Consider the following 12,368-nt stretch of genomic DNA (forward strand, 5'->3'; position numbering starts at 1 on the left):
CGTGTGCGTCTAGCTAGAGTCTACGACAATACCATTGACCCTCTCTTTGAGATACCCCTCCCCCCCCCCCCACCACCTCCACCACCCGATTTAAAACCCTACCCGACCCTATTAAAACCTTGCTTTTTATAAGCGTTTCTGTTTTAACATCTGTTAGTTGACCTCCATCTGAAAAGCACATTAAATTTTTTCGTAGTGTAAACAATTCGGGTCACAATCTCAGATCTGCCCAGGCTTTTAAATAGGATAAGACGATCCCTCCACCTGGACACATACCAAAGTTCAACACCCTGACTTTCTTTCTTCCTTTATTTGGTGTTTAACGTCGTTTTCAACCGTTCAAGGTTATATCGCGACGGGGAAAGGGGGGGGGGGGGGGAAAGATGGGATAGAGCCACTTGTTAATTGTTTCTTGTTCACAAAAGCACTCATCAAAAATTTGCTCCAGGGGCTTGCAACGTAGTACAATATATGACCTTACTGGGAGAATGCAAGTTTCCAGTACAAAGGACTTAACATTTCTTACATACTGCTTGACTAAAATCTTCACAAACATTGACTATATTCTATACAAGAAACACTTAACAAGGGTAAAAGGAGAAACAGAATCCGTTAGTCGCCTCTTACGACATGCTGGGGAGCATCGGGTAAATTCTTCCCCCTAACCCGCGGGGGGTAACATCCTGACTGCTTTCTGTGCTGAGAATGTTTTTTTCATAAAACCACTTCACAGATGACACTACTTACTGTGCGTTAAGAAATCGATTGTGAAATTGTTGAGAAAAATAATGAAAACTAACAAAAGATCGAAGGGTAAATTGGTCGAGGGCATTAATTTTGGTCGTGAGACAAAACATCAAGGATGACAACAAGTAACGAAGACCAGGCGGATGAAGTAAGTGTAAAAGTGTGTGTGTGAGTGTGTGTGTGTGTGTGTGTTGGTGCGTGTGTATGTGTGTGAGTGCGTTGGTGCGTGTGTGTGTGTGTGTGTGTGTGTGTATGTGTGTGTGTGAGTGCGTTGGTGCGTGTGTGTGTGTATGTGTGTGTGTGTGAGTGCGTTGGTGCGTGCGTGTGTGTGTGTGTGTGTGTGTGTGTGTGTGTGTCTGTCAGTCTGTCTGTTCGTGCGTGCGGGCATGCTTGTCTGCTGCCTGTCTGCGTGTGTGTACATGTGTCAGTATGACTCTGTGTGTCTTTCTGAGCGGCGTGTGCGTTTGCCAGCGCGCGTTTTCGGAAACTCTTGTGCGTTGCATGCGTTCGTGCGTGCGAGGGAGAAAACAATGGCTTCTTACCTGTGGCGGGGGTAGCTGCCTGACTGGTCATCTCACTCTGTCCCCCCTGCTGCAACACAGGTAAGGAAACATCAAGGTTAGTTGGTGTATCAAATCTTGGGCAACATTCACTCACAGAGTCGGATGCCCTTACATAGATAGACAGACACATTAGACGAATACTAAATGAAGAGAATACACAGAAAAGGTGCAATCATTTCAATCACATCTTTTCCTCATCAACATACCCAATCTATAGTTCCTTTTACTATAAACCAGCAACGTCGAACTACACAAATCGAAACGGAATAAGATTACCCGGCATTGTATACATGTACAAGCCTGGGGCTCCAGATATATGCGGCCTGAAAGAAACGAGGGTAGTAGTAGTAGTAGTAGTAGTAGTAGTAGTAGTAGTAGTGGATTGTGTCTGTTTCTTTCTTTATTTGGTGTTTAACGTCGTATTCAACCATTCAAGGTTATATCGCGACGAGGAAAGGGGGGAGATGGGATAGGGGAAAGGGGGGAGATGGGATAGAGCCACTTGTTAATTGTTCCATGTTCACAAAAGTACCAATCAAAAAATTGCTCCAGGGGCTTGCAACGTAGTACAATATATGACCTTACTGGGAGAATGCAAGTTTCCAGTACAAAGGACTTAACATTTCTTACATACTGCTTGACTAATGATCTTTACAAACATTGACTATATTCTACAAGAAACACTTAACAAGGGTAAAAGGAGAAACAGAACCGTTAGTCGCCTCTTACGACATGCTGGGTAGCATCGGGTAAATTCTTTCTTGTCCCAACCAATATGGGACTCCCCCTAACCCGCGGGGGGTGGATTGTGTGTAGTAGTAGTAGTAGTAGTAGTAGTAGTAGTAGTAGTAGTAGTAGTAGTAGTAGTAGTAGTAGTAGTAGGGGATTGTCTGGTAGTAGTAGTGGATTGTGTCTGGTAGTAGTAGTAGTAGTAGTAGTAGTAGTAGTAGTAAGATACACAGATGAGAGGAACACAGGTAGAGAAAGGGAGCGTACTGATGATCCAATAACAGAGCTCTGCATGCGTGAAGGTTCCCCGCTAGCTCAGGGTGTACAAGTCATCGTGGGAAGTGAGGCAGAAGATACAGATCGGCGATGCAGCCTTATTAAACGGCGCTTTACTCCGCGACAATTAACTTCTACTGATACTTGCTAGAGTTTACATATAATCTCCGACTTTTTTGCAAGAAACTTACACACGCAGTGAGATTCACAAGTACGGTTAAAAACTACGGTTACAAAATCACTAAAAAGGAAAAAGAATCTAAATATAAATGACAATTTGGAAGGCTACGAAGAGAAGAAGGGAAAAACAGAGGGAGAGCGGGAGGTGGGGGGGGGGGGGGGGGGGAGAGGTCCCTGTGAGAATGCATGTAAGATAGATGGTGGCCGGGTGGGGGCAGGGGGAGGGAATCGGAAGGGAGGCTTTGGGGTAAAAAAAAAAGGGGGGGGGGGGGTAAAATGGCAGAATACAATACAATACGCTACTGCTTGTAAATTCAATGCCGAACATAACATCAATGCAATCGTACGCATTTATGAGTACCAAGCAGAGCATGGGCAAAGTAAATCGACAAAACCGATGTATGCGAACAGAGAAAGTAAGTTCACAATCGCAGCATCACTGTTATCATACGCTCTGCAAGTTTTCGCTTCGCGGTGCAAGGGAGGTAACCTCTCTCTCTCTCTCTCTCTCTCTCTCTCTCTCTCTCTCTCTCTCTCTCTCTCTCTCTCTCTCTCTCTCTCTCTCTCTCTCTCTCTCTCTCTCTCTCTCTCTCTCTCTCTCTCTCTCTTTCGTGATTTTCTGTAATCGTTGTTCTTGTGATCATGATCTTGTTTTGTGTTTTTCTCGTTGTAGTACTCCTTATGTGACATAATCATTGGACCATCAATAACTTATTCCTCTGTTTTTCTTTGTAATGTGTGTGTCTATGTGTGTGCGTGTGTGTGTGTGTGTGTGTGTGTGTGTGTGTGTGTGTGTGTGTGTGTGTGTGTGTGTGTCTATGTGTGTGTGTGTGTCTATGTGTGTGCGTGTGTGTGTCCGTGCGCTCCCAGTCTCTCTCTCTCTCTCTATCTCTCACTCTTTATCTCGCTCTTTATCTCGCTCTTTCTCTCCCTCTCTCACTGTCTCTCTCTCACTCCCTTCCTCCCCCCTCCCTCCCTCCCTCTCTCTCTCTCTTTCTCCCCCCTCTCTCTCTCTCTTTTCTCTCTCTCTCTCTCTCTCTGTCTCTCTCTCACTCCCTTCCTCCCTCCCTCTCTCTCTCTCTTTCTCCCCCCTCTCTCTCTCTTCTCTCTCTCTCTCTCTCTCTCTCTCCCTCTCTCTCTGTCTCTCTCACTCCCTTCCTCCCTCCCTTCCTCTCTCACTCTCTTTCTCCCCCCTCTCTCTCTCTCTCTTTCTCTCTCTCCCTCCTCTCTCTCTCTTTCTCTCCCCTCTCTCTCTCTTTCTCTCTCCCTCCTATCTCTCTCTTTCTCTCCCCTCTCTCTCTCTTTCTCTCTCCCTCCTCGATCTCTCTCTCCTCCTTCTCCTCTTCTCCCAGCACCCCCTCTGCCATTCCTTAACTTAAATGTCACAATCCTTCCACCCCCTTCTGGCACCCCTCCCCTCCCGCTCCACCCCCCCCCCACCCCCTCTCTTCCTGCCCCCCCTAACCCGTTCCACTCACCTCCACCCGTTCTTCGACCTTGTCAACAATGATTGTATCAGACCTCAATCGATTTTCGCAGCTCGTTCGCTCTCCGCTGCACCCGGCTCCTCGAAGGTGGAGGGAGGATTTTAGCTCATGGGGGGAGATTAGATTGGATTGTGAGATGCCAAGATTAGACTGGAGTGGATTAAGATATTATTCCATTAAGAATCAAGTCAATGTGTCGAGTACGCGATGTAAAGATGGTACGGTATTTAGCAGTACGGCGCCGTGCCTCCTCCACATATACGACGATATAATTTAGCTCAATTTTAACATTTCAATACGTAATTACGTCACCAGCAGAGCAAAATGATTTTGTTAGTTGAACGTTTTTGGGGAAAAAAGGGAGACAACAACAACAACAACAACAACAACAACAACAACAACACTTTGCTGATTAGGTAGAAGTTGATGCTGAAATTAGATCTTACTGGATTAGATATGATTCTATTCAGAAGGCGACAAATCTGACTGAAATATGATCAATCGGTTGCGTCACTATGAAGTCCCGACTGATCCATTCATTGAAACTGTAAGAGCAACGACAAAAAGTATATATCATTAAAGGCGCACTATTTATGGTGAACAAGTATATATATCATTAAAGGCGCACTATTTCTGGTGAAAAAGTATATATATCATTAAAGGCGCACTATTTATGGTGAAAAAGTATATATCATTAAAGGCGCACTATTTATGGTGAACAAGTATATATATCATTAAAGGCGCACTATTTCTGGTGAAAAAGTATATATATCATTAAAGGCGCACTATTTATGGTGAAAAAGTATATATCATTAAAGGCACACTATTTATGGTGAAAAAGTATATATCATTAAAGGCGCACTATTTATGGTGAAAAAGTATATATCATTAAAGGCGCACTATTTATGGTGAAAAAGTATATATCATTAAAGGCGCACTATTATTTTATGGTGAAAAAGTATATATCATTAAAGGCGCACTATTTATGGTGAAAAAGTATATATCATTAAAGGCGCACTATCTATGGTGAAGACAGTTCCGCTCCCCGTCTTCGATCTGACCAGGCTATTTTTGTTAACAAGTATATAACAGCTGTATATGACCATCAACCAAAGGCTGTTTTTGTTAACAAGTATATAACAGCTGTATATGACCATCAACCAAAGGCTTTTTTGTTAACAAGTATATAACAGCTGTATATGACCATCAACACAAGTATATAACAGCTGTATATGACCATCAACACAAGTATATAACAGCTGTATATGACCATCAACCAAAGGCTTTTTTGTTAACAAGTATATAACAGCTGTATATGACCATCAACCAAAGGCTTCAGCCGCTTCATAACCTGTTGGCGTGTTGCACCAGTTTGCGTATCCAGTTCCGTGTTACGCCTTAGTTCGTTTTTAGCGGACGAAACTGTCTTATAGAGGGGGCATAACCGCAGTGAACAGTCTCTTATATTTGCTTTAAAGAGGTATATTGAACCTTAAATTCCACTGGTGGGATCACCTACCGAAAAAAGAGCAGATTCAGGTTTAGATACATGTACATAGAATAATGATGATCGTGAATGAGAGAGGTCACGGATCAATGCTCCAACGCGAAGCATCAAATACAGAGATGACAGCAGCAGGCTTAATTAACCTCTCTCTCTCTCTTTCTGTCTCTCTCTGTCTCTCTGTCTCTCTCTCTCTCTCTCTCTCTCTCTCCTCCTCTCCTCTCTCTCTCTCTCTCTCTCTCTCTCTCCCTCCCTCCCTCCCTCCCTCTCTCTCTCTCTCTCCCATCCCCCCTCTCTCTCTCCCTCTCTCTCTCTCTCTCTCTCTCTCTCCCTCTCCCTCTCTCTCTCTCTCCCCCCCTCTCTCTCTCTCTCAGATCGGACGCGCCTCCTTGGTTCAGGACTCCGCAGACCCTTGCTACCAAGTTGTCTTCCTCTCGGACGCCCTTTCAGTCCTTCAGGCCCCAGAGAACAACAAACTCCCACAGCTGGCCAAAGCATTACAGATGGTCAGACAAACCAGAAGAGTTGTCCTCCAGTGGATACCAGCACACTGTGGGATACCAGGAAATGAAAGGGCAGATGAGCTGGCGAAAGAAGGAGCCGTGGAAGACCAACCCGAAAACAGTGTCAGCTTTAGTGAGCAGAAGACAATCATCAAGGCATTGATGAGGCCAAGGACAAACACAGATGACTACCACACAATGTCCAGAGAGCAGCAAGTCAACCTCATCAGCCTGCGTACTGGCCACAACAGGCTCAATGCTCACATGAACCGAAAGTTCAAGCTGGCGCCATCACCAACCTGTGCCTGCGGTCAAGAAGACCAAACAGCGGAACACATCTTACAGCGATGTCCCTTACTAGATGAGGAACGAAAAGAAGTGTGGCCGTCACCAACTCCCTTGCAGACCAAACTATATGGCAGTCGACAGGAGTTGGAGAAAACGACAACATTTATCACCAGTGCTGGACTGATCGTGTAACCTCTGCGAACGCCAAGAAGAAGAAGAAGAGAAGGACGGTTAAGATACCTGTATTACAACGGCATGAAGCATCTGAGTGATCGACAAGAAGACAACGGCATGAACAGAGAGGTATATTCTTCGTCATCTTTTTCTAGTTCATCTTTTCAACAATGCATATTGCTTTCCTGCTAGCCAGATGAAAACGACCTCCAAACATGCAGACGAATGCAGTGTCACGGTGTCCCACGCTTTGTCTGCTAACACCGTGCACCCCCTACTCCCCGAACACCACCACCCCCCCCCCCCCCCTCTACGCCCCACTTACCATCTGTGCAAAAGTGCAGAGGGACTTTAGCATTCAATAAAGTCCGTGATTCGCTTCACTGACTCTAGCCTATAAGTCCTAGATTCGCACAGCTAAATGTAGCCTATATAAAACGGAGAGCATTGTGTTCTTAGTTTTGACCTAGTATCCCCTGGTGAGAATTTGCATTTTACTGCACGACTGTGAAATCTTAACTTTTTGACAGTGAGGATTTTAGGCTTCAACCGAACAGTGTGCGGTCCAGTTTGTACGCCCCCCCCTCCACTTCTTCTTCCCTCTTCTAACCAACTGTCACAATTGAAAGTGCAAAGCTGTTGACTCTGGTACATCAAAGCTATTTACACGGAGAAAATTCTGCATCATTTCATGTCAAAATGTGTTAGACACTTTGCGTGAATCATGGTACAACATACGCAAAAAACGCAAAATTAAAAACAGTTACGTTATAAAAGGCCCTTTCTCATCACGGTTGACCACATGAACACCAAAACAGACACGTGACCGCCGAACAAGGTCCCAAATACGAGGCCAGATTTGGATCATGTCTGTTGCGTTCACCAAACATTGGAATTGTGTGTATTTCAAACATTGAGCTTCACAATATAAAAACAAATGTATGTACTCAAATGTTCTTCTTTTCAACTAAGCTCCTACTAACATCATCCTGAACAAGGAAATGTACGTCATGCTCGACCAACCTGAAGTTAACTTCACCAAAAACAACAAGCAATACCGGCTGCACTGTGAGAGTAAAATAATGTGTGATGGCCGGCTACACGTGAGTGTGTACGAATGAAGCTACTAATATCACCCACTAAAAATGCACGATAATGCAAGGTGTTACATCCCTGGTTCTAGTTCTTTTTTGTAACGTAGCACCAATTTTGTATTTAGAGAAAGAAATATGAATCCATTCATAGCATGGGGCAATTATTTCTGTTAAAACGGAACTGAAACTCGGAACTAACAAATGCTTTCTGCTTATGTCATTTTGCTGTACAAAAGAGTGTTGATGGGTAAGCATATTATTGTATGTTCGTGTATTCTTCCGTTTGTCTGCACGTGTACAGCTGTGTGTTTGTGTGCATGAATGCGCCATAATGAAGCGAAACACATTCACAACGTAACAAAACCAGTAACACAGAAACAGACCAGATGCGGAAGACACCCTCTGTTTCATTTAAACATAATCATGAAGGCATTCTACGCAATAGTTAATAAGCGGAAACGGCACTAGCGGCATTATAGTTAAGGTTTTAATCATTATTTTGTCTATTACCGCAGGTGTCCTTGCCCCATAAAAAAGACAGTGTGTCAAATACTGTTTTATCACTGCATCATCTGTTTTGTGCAAGCAGTTAGGGGGAAATTATACCTGCGCAGAGTCAGCGGCACAGACGACGCACTGCAGATTATTGAGGTAATTCTTTTTTTCTTTCCCCAGCCCGCTACACGTTGCGTGAAAAGAAAACAGGCCAAGTTCTCGTCATAATCCCTTTCGCAGCATGCAGCGCCGCTGACTCTGCGTAGGTGCAATTTGCCCCTTGCGCTCATTATTATGCAGTAAGCATTGCGACAGCCATAACATTGTCTGTTGTGTATTAATACTATGTACAATAGATCTCCGCGTGTGAATGTAAGAACAGGATGCATTAAAGATACCACCTACCAGTTTAAAAGATCAGGGAAACCACCACAGATCTGTCGAAGAGATGCGTGTTTGTTTGCTGATTTACAAGCTGGTTTACATGCTGGTTTAAATGCTGGTTTGTATGCTTGTTAATGTTTACATGCCATGTATATGCTGATGTCGTGCTTATTTACATGCTGGTTTGTTGGTATGCTGGTTTACATGCGGTCTATATGTTGATTTACATGCTCTATACAATTTTGTTGGTTTACATGTTGGTTTACATGTTGGTTTACATGCTGATTTACATGCTGTTTACATGCTGGTTTACATGCTTGTAAACATGCGCTTTATAATGTTGGTTTACATGCTGGTTTACATATTGATTTACATGCTGTTTTCATATTGGTTTACATGCTTGTAAACATGCGCTTTATATGTTGGTTTACATGCTGGTTTACATATTGGTCTACATGCTGTTTACATATTGGTTTACATGCTGGTGTATATGCGCTTGATATGTTGGTTTACATGCTGGTTTATTTGCTGGTTTACACGGGAAGGAAGGCACCCGTATAACCAACTTGATGTGAACAGCTTAGTTAGTCATGCACTCTTAATTGTTGCTCTTTACGTACACCTGTAACATAGGACTGAATTATTATTTCTGATGGAAACAGGGGGTAGAGGGAGAGATGTTCGGGGAGAGGCACGTAGGTTACAGAGGCTAGGGGAAAGGGAATTGGCGGCACTGTGCTTTGGGGTGGGGGAGGGAGGGGGGAAACGCTACAGAAAGGGGAATTTGTTGGTGAGGCGATGCACATTTTACACAGAGGAGAAAGGGGGGGGGGGGGGGAGGTTAGAGTGAGAAGAAGGACGAGTACATTGTCCCTCGACCAAGAACACGTTTTTAATGACTAATTCATGGAAAGTGTGTGTGTGTGTGTGTGTGTGTGTGTGTGTGTGTGTGTGTGTGTGTGTGTGTGTGTGTGTGTGTGTGTCTGTGTGTGTGTGTGTGTGTGTGTGTGTACAGTTGTCAAGCAATCAACCTGTTTGTATTCAGTTATACACTGATTCTGTCAACGCATGCTTGATCATATGTTAAGGAGTTGGCCTTGAGAAACATATCATGTTTGTTACAGTCTCCAATCCTTGGTCGAGGACAATCATTCCGTCCAGTCGCTCCCACGCCAGCCTTATATGAAGTCTTATATGAAGTCTTATATCGCGCGCGTATCTCCAGACTCGGACTCAAGGCGCAGGGATCTATTTATGCCGTGTGAGATGGAATTTTTTTTTTTACACAATACATCACGCATTCACATCGACCAGCAGATCGCAGCCATTTCGGCGCATATCCTACTTTTCACGGCCTATTATTCCAAGTCACACGGGTATTTTGGTGGACATTTTTTATCTATGCCTAAACAATTTTGCCAGGAAAGACCCTTTTGTCAATCGTGGGATCTTTAACGTGCACACCCCAATGTAGTGTACACGAAGGGACCTCGGTTTTTCGTCTCATCCGAAAGACTAGCACTTGAACCCACCACCTAGGTTAGGAAAGGGGGAAGAAAATTGCTAACGCCCTGACCCAGGGTCGAACTCGCAACCTCTCGCTTCCGAGCGCAAGTGCGTTACCACTCGGCCACCCAGCCTTGACCAGTGATGACGGTTTAAAACATGACGTCAGAACTAAGGTTTAAGTCCATGCTTCTAGTATCAGTCTGATCACTCGCTGCAGAGTAAGATTAACCTTTCAACACTGACCGAGTGAGAAAAAAGTGGATATCATATGAAGACTGTGACAAAAATGTGACGAAGAACTGTTTCGCCGTGATGAACCATTGGAATCAAATGTCAAGGGCCATGCCTCAAATGACATTTTCAACTGGTCTATCAATGAATCTGTCAGTGACAGAGAGAGAGAGAGAGAGAGAGAGAGAGAGAGAGAGAGAGAGAGAGAGAGAGAGAGAGAGAGAGAGAGAGAGAGAGAGAGAGAGAGATTGATTGATTGATTGATTGATTAAACTTTATTACAGAAGGATGGAGATTTTAGGCATTGTTTAATCTTACAATCTGTCCTTGCAAACAAAGACGAGAACAAAACAACACATGAAAAGAGTATATTATGGACACTACGAATTTGACGAAACATACATATGGTAATAAGTAACATTTAAAAGCAAATCAAAAGTTATAGATTAACTAAATAAAAACTATGAAGTATAAAGATAGCAAAAGTAACAATGATAATAGCAATGAAGGCAATGATGATGATTTCATGATAATAAGATTAATAACAATAAAATAATAATAATTATAATAATAACGCTAATAATAATAACAATAATGACAATAATAATAATGAGTGCAAAGTTACGTTCAATAAGAACATGAGGTCCTGAGTAAAAACAACAACAGCAAGCAAACAAATAGCAAGTCAAGTGTAGGAAAACAACAATCATAACAAGTCGCGTAAGGCGAAAATACAACATTTAGTCAAGTAGCTGTCGAACTCACAGAATGAAACTGAACGCAATGCCATTTTTCAGCAAGACCGTATACCGTCAGTCCACCGCTCATGGCAAAGGCAGTGAAATTGACAAGAAGAGCGGGGTAGTAGTTGCGCTAAGAAGGATAGCACGCTTTTCTGTACCTCTCTTTGTTTTAACTTTCTGAGCGTGTTTTAAATCCAAACATATCATATCTATATGTTTTTGGAATCAGGAACCGACAAGGAATAAGATGAAAGTGTTTTTAAATTAATTTCGACAATTTAATTTTGATAATAATTTTTATATATTTAATTTTCAGAGCTTGTTTTTAATCCAAATATAACATATTTTTATGTTTTTGGAATCAGAAAATGATGGAGAATAAGATGAACGTAAATTTGGATCGTTTTATAAAATTTTTTTTTTTTTTACAATTTTCAGATTTTTAATGACCAAAGTCATTAATTAATTTTTAAGCCACCAAGCTGAAATGCAATACCGAAGTCCGGGCTTCGTCGAAGATTACTTGACCAAAATTTCAACCAATTTGATTGAAAAATGAGAGCGTGACAGTGCCGCCGCAACTTTCACGAAAAGCCGGATATGACGTCATAAAAGACATTTATCAAAAAAAATAAAAAAATGTATGGGGATTTCATACCCAGGAACTCTCATGTCAAATTTCATAAAGATCGGTCCAGTAGTTTAGTCTGAATCGCTCTACACACACACACACAGACACACACACACACACACACACGCACATACACCACGACCCTCGTTTCGATTCCCCCTCGATGTTAAAATATTTAGTCAAAACTTGACTAAATATAAAAAGAGAATCGTATCCAGTATCTTTTTCCATGCATAAATTGCATACACGCATGCTCATATACATGTGAAGCTATAAGATAACGTTTATGTATTGATTAAATTAGGGTGGTTTAAGATATCGGAATAAACCAATTTACGAATTGCCACAATGTTACAATAACTGTTTCACTTTGAATCAGACTTCGAACAAATGTCTGTGTGTTTGTTTTTTAAAGGCCTTGACTGATGGAATATGTTTAAGTACAGTTGGAAGCGAATTCCATACTGAAGATCCGGAGAATGCAAGACTAGACTTGTACAAATCTAGTCGAGGGCGAGGTGGAATGAATTTACTGGAACCATACCTGTTGGTTGCCCTTTGAAATAGTGACTGAATGTACTCAGGGACTTCTTTGTTTGTAACTCTAAACATGAACAATGCTTTATTCAGTTTAAGCTGCTGGTTTAACGGAAGGAGGTCGAGCAGTTTTAGTTTCTTGTCAGTAGTGACTGATGAGTTAGGTACCATCAGTTTAGCTGCACGACGATGGAGAGAATTTAGTTTCATCATGTGGACATCACTACAGTTGTCCCACAACGTGGAAGCATAACTTAGATGTGACAGAATATGTGCATGGTAAAACAATTTTA

The 12,368-nt window shown here is 42.5% G+C and overlaps 1 long non-coding RNA gene across 1 annotated transcript in view; it reads right to left on the reverse strand.

The window, feature by feature from the left end:
• Positions 1-12,368, reverse strand: part of LOC138978550 (uncharacterized) — a 76,939-nt gene that overhangs the window by 45,082 nt on the left and 19,489 nt on the right. The window contains exon 2 of the long non-coding RNA XR_011459725.1: positions 1,290-1,338. This is a non-coding gene — a long non-coding RNA (uncharacterized lncRNA). The remainder of the gene's footprint in view (positions 1-1,289; positions 1,339-12,368) is intronic.

Source organism: Littorina saxatilis, linkage group LG10 (genome assembly GCF_037325665.1).
Source record: "Littorina saxatilis isolate snail1 linkage group LG10, US_GU_Lsax_2.0, whole genome shotgun sequence".
Classification (NCBI taxonomy): Eukaryota; Metazoa; Mollusca; class Gastropoda; order Littorinimorpha; family Littorinidae; genus Littorina; species Littorina saxatilis.